The sequence below is a fragment of the Labrus mixtus genome, chromosome 13, assembly GCF_963584025.1.
Source record: "Labrus mixtus chromosome 13, fLabMix1.1, whole genome shotgun sequence".
Taxonomy (NCBI): domain Eukaryota; kingdom Metazoa; phylum Chordata; class Actinopteri; order Labriformes; family Labridae; genus Labrus; species Labrus mixtus.
Window position 1 is genome coordinate 8,947,441 of NC_083624.1, and position 12,222 is coordinate 8,959,662.

A 12,222-nucleotide genomic window follows, 5' to 3' on the forward strand; every position below is an offset into this window, starting at 1 on the left:
GGATGCATGGAGTGAATAGAGCGCTTTGTTTATGCAACACTTCAGGACAGCTCAGGGTCTTTTTATACTACATGGTTTGTTTGTAATTACGAGCCAGGCCTGAGTTGACGTAATCAGCTACAAGAATCATCACCAAGATATGAATATAGAAATATTTTAAAGGGATAGTTTGTTTTTTTGTGTGTGGTTTTATTTTTTATTTTACATACTTTTTTAATCCCCAAAGGGAAATTGTGGTTTATACTGCGGACATGCATTAATTTAGAGATGTCAGAGTGGGGCTGCTACACAGGGAGCGCTCCAGAGCTGTTCAGCGGCAGACCTGGTACCTCTCCAGCAACCAGACCAACATTCATACTTTGGTCCACACTGTGACTTGAATCTGGGACACTACGGTTCCTAACCCGAGTCCCTTCAGACTGAGCTACTGCCGCCCTTAAAATGCTGATGAGTTGCTGGTCAGCTCGGCCTCTGAGTATCAGCAGTAAGGCTCCACATTGCTGCAGATGGGGACAGTTCAAAATTTTAGTTTCGCTTATTTTAAGAAAAAAATAACTTTAAGCCCAGAAAACTTTTTAGAAAACTTTGCAGCGTATTACTTGCGATGCAACACATACGTATTCCTCCGCCTGTAGTAAACCGTTCAGCTGTTTGAGTTTGCAGGTTTCAAATAATACAAATATGACCAGGGTATGTGTCCTTAATTTATCCTGTAGAGAGTTTACTTTCAAACCCGAACATACGTATAAAAATAGCAATTTTCTGAGTAATGGACCCAGTAAAGATTTTCAATAGCAAATTTTGTAGGGGATATACTCATACTGAATAAGTTTAATTAATAGATTATAGAAAAATGTTAAGGCCCTTAAGTAGAGATGTAAACTGATGTCGAGGACTTTTTCTCTGTATAATTAATTAGAAGAATGAAAGAGCCACAGTACATCAGCCAGCACACAGCTAAACATCCTCGGCCTCTGGTCATGGCTACATCACCGAGAAAACTGAGTGATGAAGAGTTCAGAAGCTTTCATAAACCTCAAGGCCAGCTATGTTCAGCAGCGGCCATCCATCTAACTCCCATCTCTCTGTCAGTCAGCCTTACTTGTTAGCCATTTACAACCGTAGTTTAGGAGGCCAGACCCCGACGAGCAGAAGGGCTATAAACCAGCCCTGTTATAAAAAAGAAAGAAAAAAAAAAGCCTGCAATGAACACAGTCAGGCCAGCGAGGAATCACACAGGTTGGGTAATGATGCTTGAGAGCACGACAGGAATAGAAGTTCTGATTTAAATCAACTGCTTTTGTCTGAAACTATAAAAAAAAAAGACAGCAGAGTCATTTTCCTTCTCTCATCTTTTATAAAAGAGCTGGAGATGACATACTGTATTCTTTCTCCCCTGTGGATAGCATCCACTCTACAACCCTTTCTACTTTCTCTATTAATATCCAGCAGGCAGCAGAATAAACAGCAATCTGTCTACCCATCTCAGAAGTCCTCTCTTTTTGTGCAGTTTCATGTCTGTTGTACGCCTTGTTGTTAAATTGTCTCTTCCTGGAGTCCAACAAAAAATGGTTATAATACAGTGAAATGTGACTCTTGCCTCCCGAACTACAGGATCATAATGTTGCTGAACGGTCAGTGGATCCTTAAGCTCAACATACTGTATTTTGGTTAAAGGAAGAATTTGCAACATTTTACACATAAATAAAGCAGAAATCAAGTCTATCGTCTGTAAATGTCTCTCTGAGTCATGACAGTCTACAATGAGTGAGAAGCTCGAGTCCCGCTGGCTGTGTTGTTGTTAGAGCCGTGTTTACATGGACAGGACGGCCTTGTGTATAAAGCTGTTTTTGTGTTGGTCTAGAGAAAAGAAGAACCTACTCACTGCTTATTTGGGTGTTACTAAAGTGTCTTTAGATCACGGTCATTCTGTGTGCAATATGAAGCTATGAGCTAACCAAAGTTTGCTAACATTAGCCCGCTAACACAACAATGCAGGACACAGGTGATGCAGCTCGAGCAAAGGGCAATTTTGTCCGCCTCTTGCACTTAATGGTTCTTAATTATGGTGCGTTCTAATTGAGAACTCCTTTGTGCGAACTCGAGTGGAGAGGTGTTGGAGGTGTGTCGCTGGAGGAGAGGTGTCACCAAACAGCAGTTTGTTTTGGTTTCATGCTGGTGCTCAAGGGTGACCTCTACTGGATCAAAAAGTTGCACATTCTTCCTTTAAAACCAATCAATCAATCAATTTTTATTTGTATAGCGTCAACCCATAACAAGTGTTATCTCGAGACACTTTACAAAAATCAGGTAAAATACCTTACTCTTTGTCTTTTAACATTACAAAAGAGCAGGTAAAAAGACCTTACTTATTGCTATGTTACAAATGTGAGCTATAGGTACATAACGTTTGGAATCAGTCAGTCAACTGCAAGAAATTTGATCAATACTGATCTTTACATTTGCCAGAGTGGTTGGACGCAGCTTCATGTTAATATTTCCCCCTTTACCTTACCCTAACGTCTCTTGAAAATATTTGGGGTTTTGAATGGTTCATGTGACATTAGAAAACATCCTCTCCGGCTTGTAGGAAAGAAGGAGCGTTTTGTACTTTTCTATGACATTTTAAAAGCTAAACGATTTAGAAAATAAGGGACACAGAGCATCGTCAAAGACTATTATTGTTAGTTACAGCCCTAATCGTCCACGGCAATAACAACTCTATGAAAATGTCATGATTACTCTGGGCTAATATTCATAGTTGGCCTTTATTTTAACACCTTGCAGAGTCTGGAATTTGAGCTGACAACCTGTGAAGTGTCAAGAATGCACATAATTATTGTTTCTCTTAATTTACTCGAGCATGCTTTTTGTTCATTTTCTTATATTTGTATCTTCTGTGCTTTAATCATACATATACGTGCCCACTGCCCAGCTATAGCGATCCTCCGTTGCTAATTTTGTGTTTTACATTTGATCTTATATTACTTTTATATAATAAATAGTGCTGTTTTGTAAAGTTGATTAAAACAGATTTTATGTTCTATGACATGTAAGTTCCTTGACAGAAAGAGTGCTGTTGATGATCCTTATTCTACGATTGTGTAGCACAGTCAGTCTCGATTCTAGTAGACTTTTTGTAAGATAAAAAAAATATATATTTTGTTGATGTTTTGTTCTATTTTTGTACTGTGCTTAAATGTGATCCTGTATTTAATCATGCCTATAAACCCCTCTATTTCAGCCCTGCTCAGAACAGGCTGTTTCTGTGTCCGTACCTTTAAATGTAAATGAGCTGTGTCTGACCACGCCACTCTCTCGAAGGGCTTGGGTGTCTCAGGGTTTCAGTCTCCATGCCCTATTGTTTACGGTGAGAAGGCAGACTCAGAGGAGCAGAACAAACACCTAGCTGTGGGAGTGTCACCCACCTGGGGGAGGGGTTACCGCCCTTTGTGATGTCATGAAGGGAAAATCTCCCAACGGCCTGTTTGAGCACACATTTTCTGAAAAGTGGAGCAGGCAAAAGACGGAGATGATGGACTTTTCTCATTTGTAGACAGACTAGGGACTCATATTAGTGTTAGAGAAACATGGTGAAGTGTATTGTACATAATATGTCACCTTTAAATGTTTACTTACTTGCTGTTTTTACTTAAGAGACACATACCCAAGTTGTTGCAACTTATGTAAAAGTCCTGGCTTTCTATCTGCAACTTTTTACACTTTCTAGACTGTACTTCATTTAGTAATGAGATATTAAAACCTATCAGCACAGTTGCATCATGTTCAACTTCTGGGTGTAATGTGTTTGTGTTGTTTTCCCCATGATTCCACATTAATTGAGTCTTCTGTGTGTTTTGCATCACATTTATAGGGACAAATAACAGTACATTGGAGGCCAACACAACAAAAAAAACTTCAGCATTTATCTTTCAAGTGTGAGTCATTTCTCTTTGATACGGTACATACACAAAGTTGAGATTGAAAAGTGTAATGCAACAAATAAATGAAAAGCTCCCATACATATATTTGGTGTGTTTTTTTAGCCGACTGAACTGTGTGGCTAAATGCATTGAAGCATTAAAAAACTGTGATGATGGTCTTTAAAGTTTGAAAGAGAAACAACCGAAAAATATGTCATCCAGGCAACTCTGCTAAAATATTAAATTCTCCAATGACTTGTGACAAGAGAGAGGAACACACAGAGCCGGGGAAGTCACTGTCAAATGTCTCCCACCTTGAGGGCTAAAGGGGGAACGGGGGAGAGACAGCAGAGTGGGCGTATGATTTTGTCAAACATGACATGATTTCAGCGTGTAGGATCAGAAAAAGTTCAGCAAAAATAGGGGGAAATAAGCAGCAGAATGTGAACTTATGAGGCTGTATTTTTTAAAGAAAACTCTGCTTTTTATGTCCAGAATAACATCACAACATCAAACATTTGGCTGGTGTTTTCTCCAAGTCAGCCGCTATGAAAACGTTCAAAAAGGAGCTCTGGCATCGTTATAATTAAACCTGGTCAAGCACAGTACTCTTTGATGGCTGGGATTAATATATCTCTCCATCTCCGTCCTATCTGCTCTGATCAAATCCTCAATTTAACCCGGGTTATTAATGCGTCTGCTAACAGAGTCCATTAATTTGGCGGATCTTTGAGCCTTGCAGAGGAGGGCTGCAGCCCTCACACCGTCACATCCATCATGTGAGGGCCGGCTGCAGTGCGGGGGCCCCAGCAGGACACTGGAGACTCCAACAGTGACTCACTGCCTGGCTCAACCTGACATGGCAGCTGTTTAATTATTCATTAGAAGTGGAGATGTGGTGGTGGGCAGCCGAAGTGAAGGCTGGTGGAGGGAGATTGTGAGAGACGCACGCAAAAAGTGCATTAATTTGTTAAAGCATGGGAAACTATTTAAGACTATTTGACCCACAGATGGATACTAACATGCTCTATGATTCATTTATCTATGATCAAGCTAAATTAAAATATATCAAGACCTGCCACTTTAACTCACACAAAAAGTTAGTGGAACTTGCAACACTACTGAAGCTGAAATGTCAGGGAAGGCTTTCTCGTGTAGAGTAAATATTTCAGCTTCCACTGGGAGAGGACTCCAAATTTACTTGAGCCTAATTTCAGTTCCTCGCAACTTGTATTTCTTGGTTTCACTTGGCTGGAAAAACATTGAGGCTCTTGGAGAACAAAGTGGAGTGAGTAAATATTGACCCAAACTCTCCAATTCAAAGTGGTTTTGACATTAACCACAGTGTAATTGGCCCTGTGTTCACAAAAAAGTCAATGTTAATTATCACACTGAAGCAAGTTTTTATCACAACACTGTGAGCATTCACAAATAAATCTGCAGTGAACACACATGCAGCTTGAAAGAAGTTGAGATTTCAGCTGAAACAGATCAAAATTCCATCAAAGTTTCACATTAAAGGAATGCTTTGTCAAGTTGCTTTGAATTGGGGCTAGGTGGTCCGAGAGGCCAGTCATTACCAGGCAAGCAGCAACCTCCAGAGTTGAAAAATTGAGTAAATGAGGAAGTGCATAAACCTGCTGTTCCTATGGTGACCACCAGAGTCTGGCTGCAAAAGCAGATGAGTCTCCATTCTAGCTCATTTCAAAATGCCCATTTTGTACAGTAGAAATAAACATGTTTACAGCCCCGTTCACAAAATGAATTTAGTATCAATGGCTAATTTCTTATGGCTACTACTGTCTAGATTTTATCAAGGCTAAAGAATTTTGGTATTAATACTTATTGGCATGACAGGTGGACGCATTGTAGGTGTTTGCCAGTAGGCTTTAAGGCCCGCCCCATCTATTGCAGTTTGACTGTTACTATAGTGATCAAATGTTGGGTTGAGATAGCATTTCCAATATGGCGACCACTTCAAAACGCCTCTTCAGAAATGGATTGGTCACCTCACTGTGACTATATCCATGTTATTTATGGTCATCAGGGACTGTATAAAACATGGACATAGTTTGCATTGCAAATTAGGCTATACATGCTGTAGTGTGTGGCAACGGTTGCCACTTGCTCCATACTTGTCCCTATACAAATTAACATGAAATCTACAATGCTCCCCTTCATCTCTTATCTAGCACAGTTACAGGACTGAAACTCTGGGTCAACCTGGTCCTGCATAACTTTCAGTTTGCTATCACAAAATGTTGCTTTGAGATGGGGCTTTACTATAAAAACCTATGAACCAATCTAGATGATAATTATCTGATGGATTGGTCAAAACAAACAGTATCTGATAACTATGTTAAATGATAACTCTTTTGTCCCTTCAGTCTTTTTGTTGGAGCTATATTTAAGTGTCCACAGATCTCAGCAATTTAGCCTTTACTACGATATATCCATGGACGGGAGTGGGACAATTTAAAATCTTGCAGCATTAATATTTTAAAGACAAGATTTAAACATAATCCAAAGTCAGTCTTCAAATATCAACGGATTAACTAAAAAGCATTAAGTCAACCTTTCAGGTCAAACAGGGAGCAGCAGTGAAGCTTAATGTACGGTGAAGTAACTTAAACATGCTCACACAGGTGAGAAAATATACTTGATTAAGAGTGATGTCATTATTCTGTAAAATGGAAATCCAAACTTTGTATTTCTTCCTGCCCTACAGCAATGGGTGGAGGTGCTGAAAGCCTCTGGGCTCAACAAATCTTTGATTTTCGCAAAGGCCAAGCTTAATAACACTTTTGCAGCCAATTACGCTGCCAGGCCACGGCAGTCCAGGAAAGTATTGCTCGCTGTGAGCTGGGGAATTACCTGTTTTGTTAAAGGCTTGAGCAGAAGTCAGAGCAAAGCCATGACCATCCTGCTAGGAGTCCGGTCCGTCTTTGCTAGTTTAACCTTTCATGAATGTTACATTAGCTGCAAGCTAGTGCCTGAATAATTTGCCTAATGCATGCAGGTATAAGAGCATCAAACCAAGCTGTTAATGAAAACAGAATGCCACACCTCCCTCCTCCTGACTCGTTAACAGGAGCATCATGTCTCATCCTCTCCTCCCTCTAATCTCTCCTCTCCTCTCCATCTCCCTCCTCCTGTGGAACCGAAGTGTCCCTCCTCGTCTCTCCTGCATCTCATACGTATTACTCTACTCAAACACATCTGCAGTTTCATCATTGTCTCATATCCCTGTCCTTGTTATTAGATTTGTAACGCATTTTATAATACTCAACCTTTTTCACAAGGCGTGACTCTCAGCTGTTTGTTGCTGAGGCAGGTTTTATTACAGTGGCTGCTCCTGAAGGTATTTTCAATATCACTGTGCTGGAAAAAAAATCATGTTTTTGCAAAATTTTCACTTCAACACTTTTATTTAAAGAATCCAGTTGCTGCCATTTTTATTTTTAGCTGCATTTGCCAGGTTTTACACCAACAAAATGTAGAATGTTTCCAATAATGTTTACTTGGCTACTTCTTTCTGCATTCCTTTAAAATCTCATGAAGGTTTGATGTTTTCTTCATTAATGTGTCATTCACTTTATCTGTGTGCATATCCTTGTCAAGTTTCAGACGATGAAGGAGAAAAACCAATATCCTACAGTTTCACTTTGACTGACAAAATCTGAAGAGCAAGAAATTAAAGTATGTCTTTAAATTAATGGTTGACATTAGGGGTGCAAACAAGTACTCGGGTACCCGTTCATTAAATAATAATCGGTTACAAAAAAAATGTAATCGATAATCGTTTTGTAGTCCACATGTAAATGTTTCTTGTTGCATTGTGGGTTCTAGGATAGGCCTAATTCAAAACAGAAAAAAGGAGCATGAGCGCAAAAAGAAAATAGATGACAAACAAAGCGCTGATAAAGGTTCTGTGCTGAAACGCGTCCGTTATTGATCCGTACGCTGCTACCCTAACAAAAATATCCCTTTAATTAACCCCCCTATGAATTCACAATGAACAAAAAGTCCCAAACAAACGAAATATGCAATATGATCTACGAAAGTTCAGTTCAAATTGTCTTTTTAGTCCACAGAAAAAGAAGGACTTTCACTTCAGTGATTAACGCTTTACTCCTCTAAACCAATGACGTTTGATCATCCAGGACAGAGCAGCATAACTAGATGTTTTCCTATATTTTGGAATTTTAGATGATTCTTCTTTTAATAACTACAAAATGGAACAACCTTATAAGGAGAAATAGCTCATAGCGGACGGACGAGCGAGATTGAGCGAGTGTGTCATTACGCACAGAGGAGAAAGATGAAACAGACAGACACTTACATTGTTCACCTGTTCTATTGTAACTTCACTTACCAGAGTAAAGTGTGCTCTACACTGCAGACTGGAGTCTTTGTTAACAGAATGTTGCTGTCAAAACAGCTTCAACGTGCTATGAGTGCGCATTGATGTCTGCACGTCCGCTCGCCACACTCACTACTCTAATTATAATAAAGTGTTAAAACGGTCATAACACGTCTGTGTGAATTTTTATTTGAGGTTTATTGTCTGTTGAAGTAAGAAATATCATATTTGAATGTTAATACAAAGGCATCTTACTAACAATTATTAAAATCCCGAAGATTCAAATTAATCAATAGATACAGTCGGCATCGCGTCATAGTTTGGGGCGGGGCCTCCCGTGGGGGAAAAGAATCACAGAAAAAGAACTACAAAACGATTACTCGAGTACTCGCTTTAACAATGGGAAGAGTAATCGATTAGAGAACATTTTGCATTTCTGCACCCCTAGTTGACATAGTTTGTTAGGAAGATCCTACCTACCTTTGCTCAGATTCATGACTCGGTCATATCAGAAGTCACACAAATGGGACAATTATTTTTAGATTCAGAGCGATTTGCACCCTACCAGTAATGAAAAAGATTTTAACTACAGATCTGCGAAAGCCCCCTTGTGGTTGAATCATGTAACTGATGTACACAGACAGGGGGTACTTAGTTACTATGATGAATATACTAAAATAGCCAAGTACCAAATAATCTCAAAACTGCTTCATTCAAATGAAACCTGTATCTGATAATTTTTTTAATACTAATTATACTACTTTTAATAAAAAGCATGTAGTGTAATACAGAGTTCAGCGATATCAAATACCTACGATATCTATTGGCACAGAGTAATCTGAAGGTAGCTGACTGCTCAATTAGGCTTCATCTAACTGCATTAAAATGGTGTGAAATTCAGGTGTTCATATAACAGGTAAAGTGTTAACATGCTGAGCGAGAAAGCATCGCATGTTTTAATAATTTATCATGTGTCGTGATCAATGCTCTGTATTGGTGGTTCAGTGGTAGAATTCTCGCGGGAGGCCCGGGTTCAATTCCCACCCAGTGCAACAACCTTTTGGGGCGGCAGTAGCTCAGTCTGTAGGGACTTGGGTTGGGAATCGGAGGGTTCAAGTCCCGGCACGGACCAAGTCCGGAAATTGGTCTGGTAGCTGGAGAGGTGCCAGTCCACTTACTGAGCACTGCCGAGGTGCCCTTGAGCAAGGCACCGAACCCCAAAACTGCTCTGGAGCGCTCGCTGTGGGCAGCCCCCTCACTCTGAGACCCCTCCATTAATGCATGTCCATAGGATCCTGTTTGTGCATGTGTGTGTATTTCGGCCTATGTTTGTGTAGCATGTTCATTAAACAGAGTGTAAAAACTGAATTTCCCCTCGCGGGACTAATAAAGGATAAATTCAATTCAATTAATTGAGACTTTTGTTAAATGTATGTGATTGATTGTGGAGCCCTAGTTAAGGCCAAAACATACAGGATCATTTTCAATACAGAGTTGAGTTCACTTGCAAATTTATGAATTGTTGGTATAAATATCACCCTGTATATTTGGAAAATATTACTATGATGCACAGCTTGCTTGGACATGTCTCTCTTTAAAAGCTTGTTGGTGAGAGCAGAGAAAAAAAGTGTACAACAGAGTAATATTGGTGTCCCAGTCCGTGAATTCCCAATGCGTTTCAGCGTTGCAGAAGCACAGCAAAGCGAGAGCTCCACATACACAGAGTCATACATGTACAGACAGCGCTGTGCTCGCCAACTGGCTCAGCTATAACCGTCTCGCCCTGTAACACCTCTGATACTACTGGGGCTAAAGGTTCAATTGACCCCTATCCTGCTCTTTCTCCTCACACTATGCTGAATTGTTTTTTCTTTCTCTCTATTTCTTTCCTCTTTCTTTAAGAAATCTCCACAGACCGTAAACACCTTCAAACTGTGTTCACTGCTGATCTTTCTCCCTCCATCTATCCATCCAAGCCTGTGCCTCTTAAATCTGTGATCGATCCTCACCAGACTTATTTCTGTCTGTCCTCCCTCTTCCACTCTCTCTACCCCAGATTTTTCTTACTGACTCCTCTGTTTTCTACCCTCCATCTCTCCAGACCCAATTTCTATCTCATCCTCTATTCAATCTAGGACTTTTTGCCCTTTCCACTATTCTCCATCCCCGATTTCTCCATGTATCCCTCCTTCCACAGCTCAACCACAGTGATCCTGAGGTTAATTAGCCCTCCAAGTGTCAGACTGTAAGATCCCCTCTGCCTACCTGCAAGCTGCCCTGTGATTGCCTCAGTAGGGGGGACTAACAAGCTCAGGCGTCAAACACTAGTGCAGACAGAAAGTAAGAAAAGAGGGGGAAACCGAGACGAAGGAGGGCAAGGAGAAAGCATGGATGGAATAATGATTTCAAGGGGAGAAATGTGACAAAATATGGGATGACAGCTTGGCCATATTGGAAAAACAGGGGACAGATAAGAGGGAAAGACAAGAGATAATGCAGAACAAAAGACAGAGGGATATCATGGATAGTAACTGGATAAAAGACGGATATAAAAGAAGGGTTTATAAATGAAAATAAGCTTAGTAAGATGTTCATAAGGGTAGGTAAACAAGTCAAAAGTTAGAAAGAAAAAATGAACAACGGAGAAAATAGGCAAAAGGAATGGAGAACTATGACAGGGCTGACAGTGACAGGAAATAAACTGGATGAAATGAGGAAGGGGTTGAGTATATAACGCAAATAAGGGAGGTAATGAAGCAAAATTTAACTCAGAGGTTGGACAAAGTATAAGATAAGTAAAAGAAGTGAATGAAGTGGCAGATGATGAAAAGAGGAACTGATAAAAAAATAGGATTTGTTATGAAATAGAGACTACGAGAGAAAATGGAGGAAAGGGTGACAGTGTGGTTTAATAAGGGAAATGTATTTTTATATAACAAAATGTAAGGCGGGGAGGAGAACAAGGTTGTAGGAGTGTTCAGGGAACAGAGAAAAAAAGCGAAACAAGAGAATGGAGTGTGGATGTAGGTGATTGACAGGTGGAAAGGAGCAGAAGGAAGCCGGTAATGGGCGAGGACGACTGAAACAGAGAAATAAATGAGGAGAGCTGCAGTTCCGACGGACACGGGCAATGAAAAAGAAGAGGTTGTTAAGGAAAGAGTGGGAGAGGAGATTGGAAGTGAAAAAAGATAAAAATGGGCAGAGAGAAAGAGGAGGGATGATGATTACAAGTGCAAACAATCCATGAGTGGAGGAACACACTAAAGCTCTGAATATCTACCTTCAAGATATATATATCGTTAATCAAATGTAACCCATCTGACTGTATAACGAAAGACGGGTTGGGATGCCTCACACTCATTGTTTTAATGAGACTCACAACAACTTTACCCTGTGATGGACAGCCACACAACTGAAGTTTGTAGGACGCAACCCTCACGACAGTAATCACGTTTTAATTTGCAGTCAAGCGAAGACAAAGCATAACAATTTATTTTGTCATTGTTTGTTGACTTGATGAAGTTATATTAATTGATTTATCTTTTCTTTTGAGTTATGATGTGCTGGACTTCCTGGTTTGAACAAAAGATGAAGGTGGAGCTTGGCTTTCTGGAAGAGGAACACACCAAGTGAGACAGCATGGAGGGCAGGGGGTTCGAACAAGTCCAGTTGCCTTTGGATAAAAGCTTCAAATGTAGTTTTGGTTTTGTATTCCGCTCAGTTGTCTTTTTGCTAGGCCTTTCAGTTTAGTTCATATCTTGTTCAGTTAGCACTATTTTTTACAGTAGAGTTATATTATTTTTGATCTCTTCTAACAAGTCCTCTACTCATACACTTTGACTGATTTACTCTTTTTGCTTTTGTTCAGAACCATTTCTCACATAAAGAAGCTTGTTTTCTGAACTTTTAACCTGTGGGTCTCTTGCCTTGACTGCT

The 12,222-nt window shown here is 40.0% G+C and overlaps 1 protein-coding gene across 1 annotated transcript in view; it reads right to left on the reverse strand.

Annotated features, from left to right (window-relative positions):
• Nucleotides 1–12,222, reverse strand: part of man1a2 (mannosidase, alpha, class 1A, member 2) — a 135,752-nt gene that overhangs the window by 50,861 nt on the left and 72,669 nt on the right. The window lies entirely within an intron of this gene.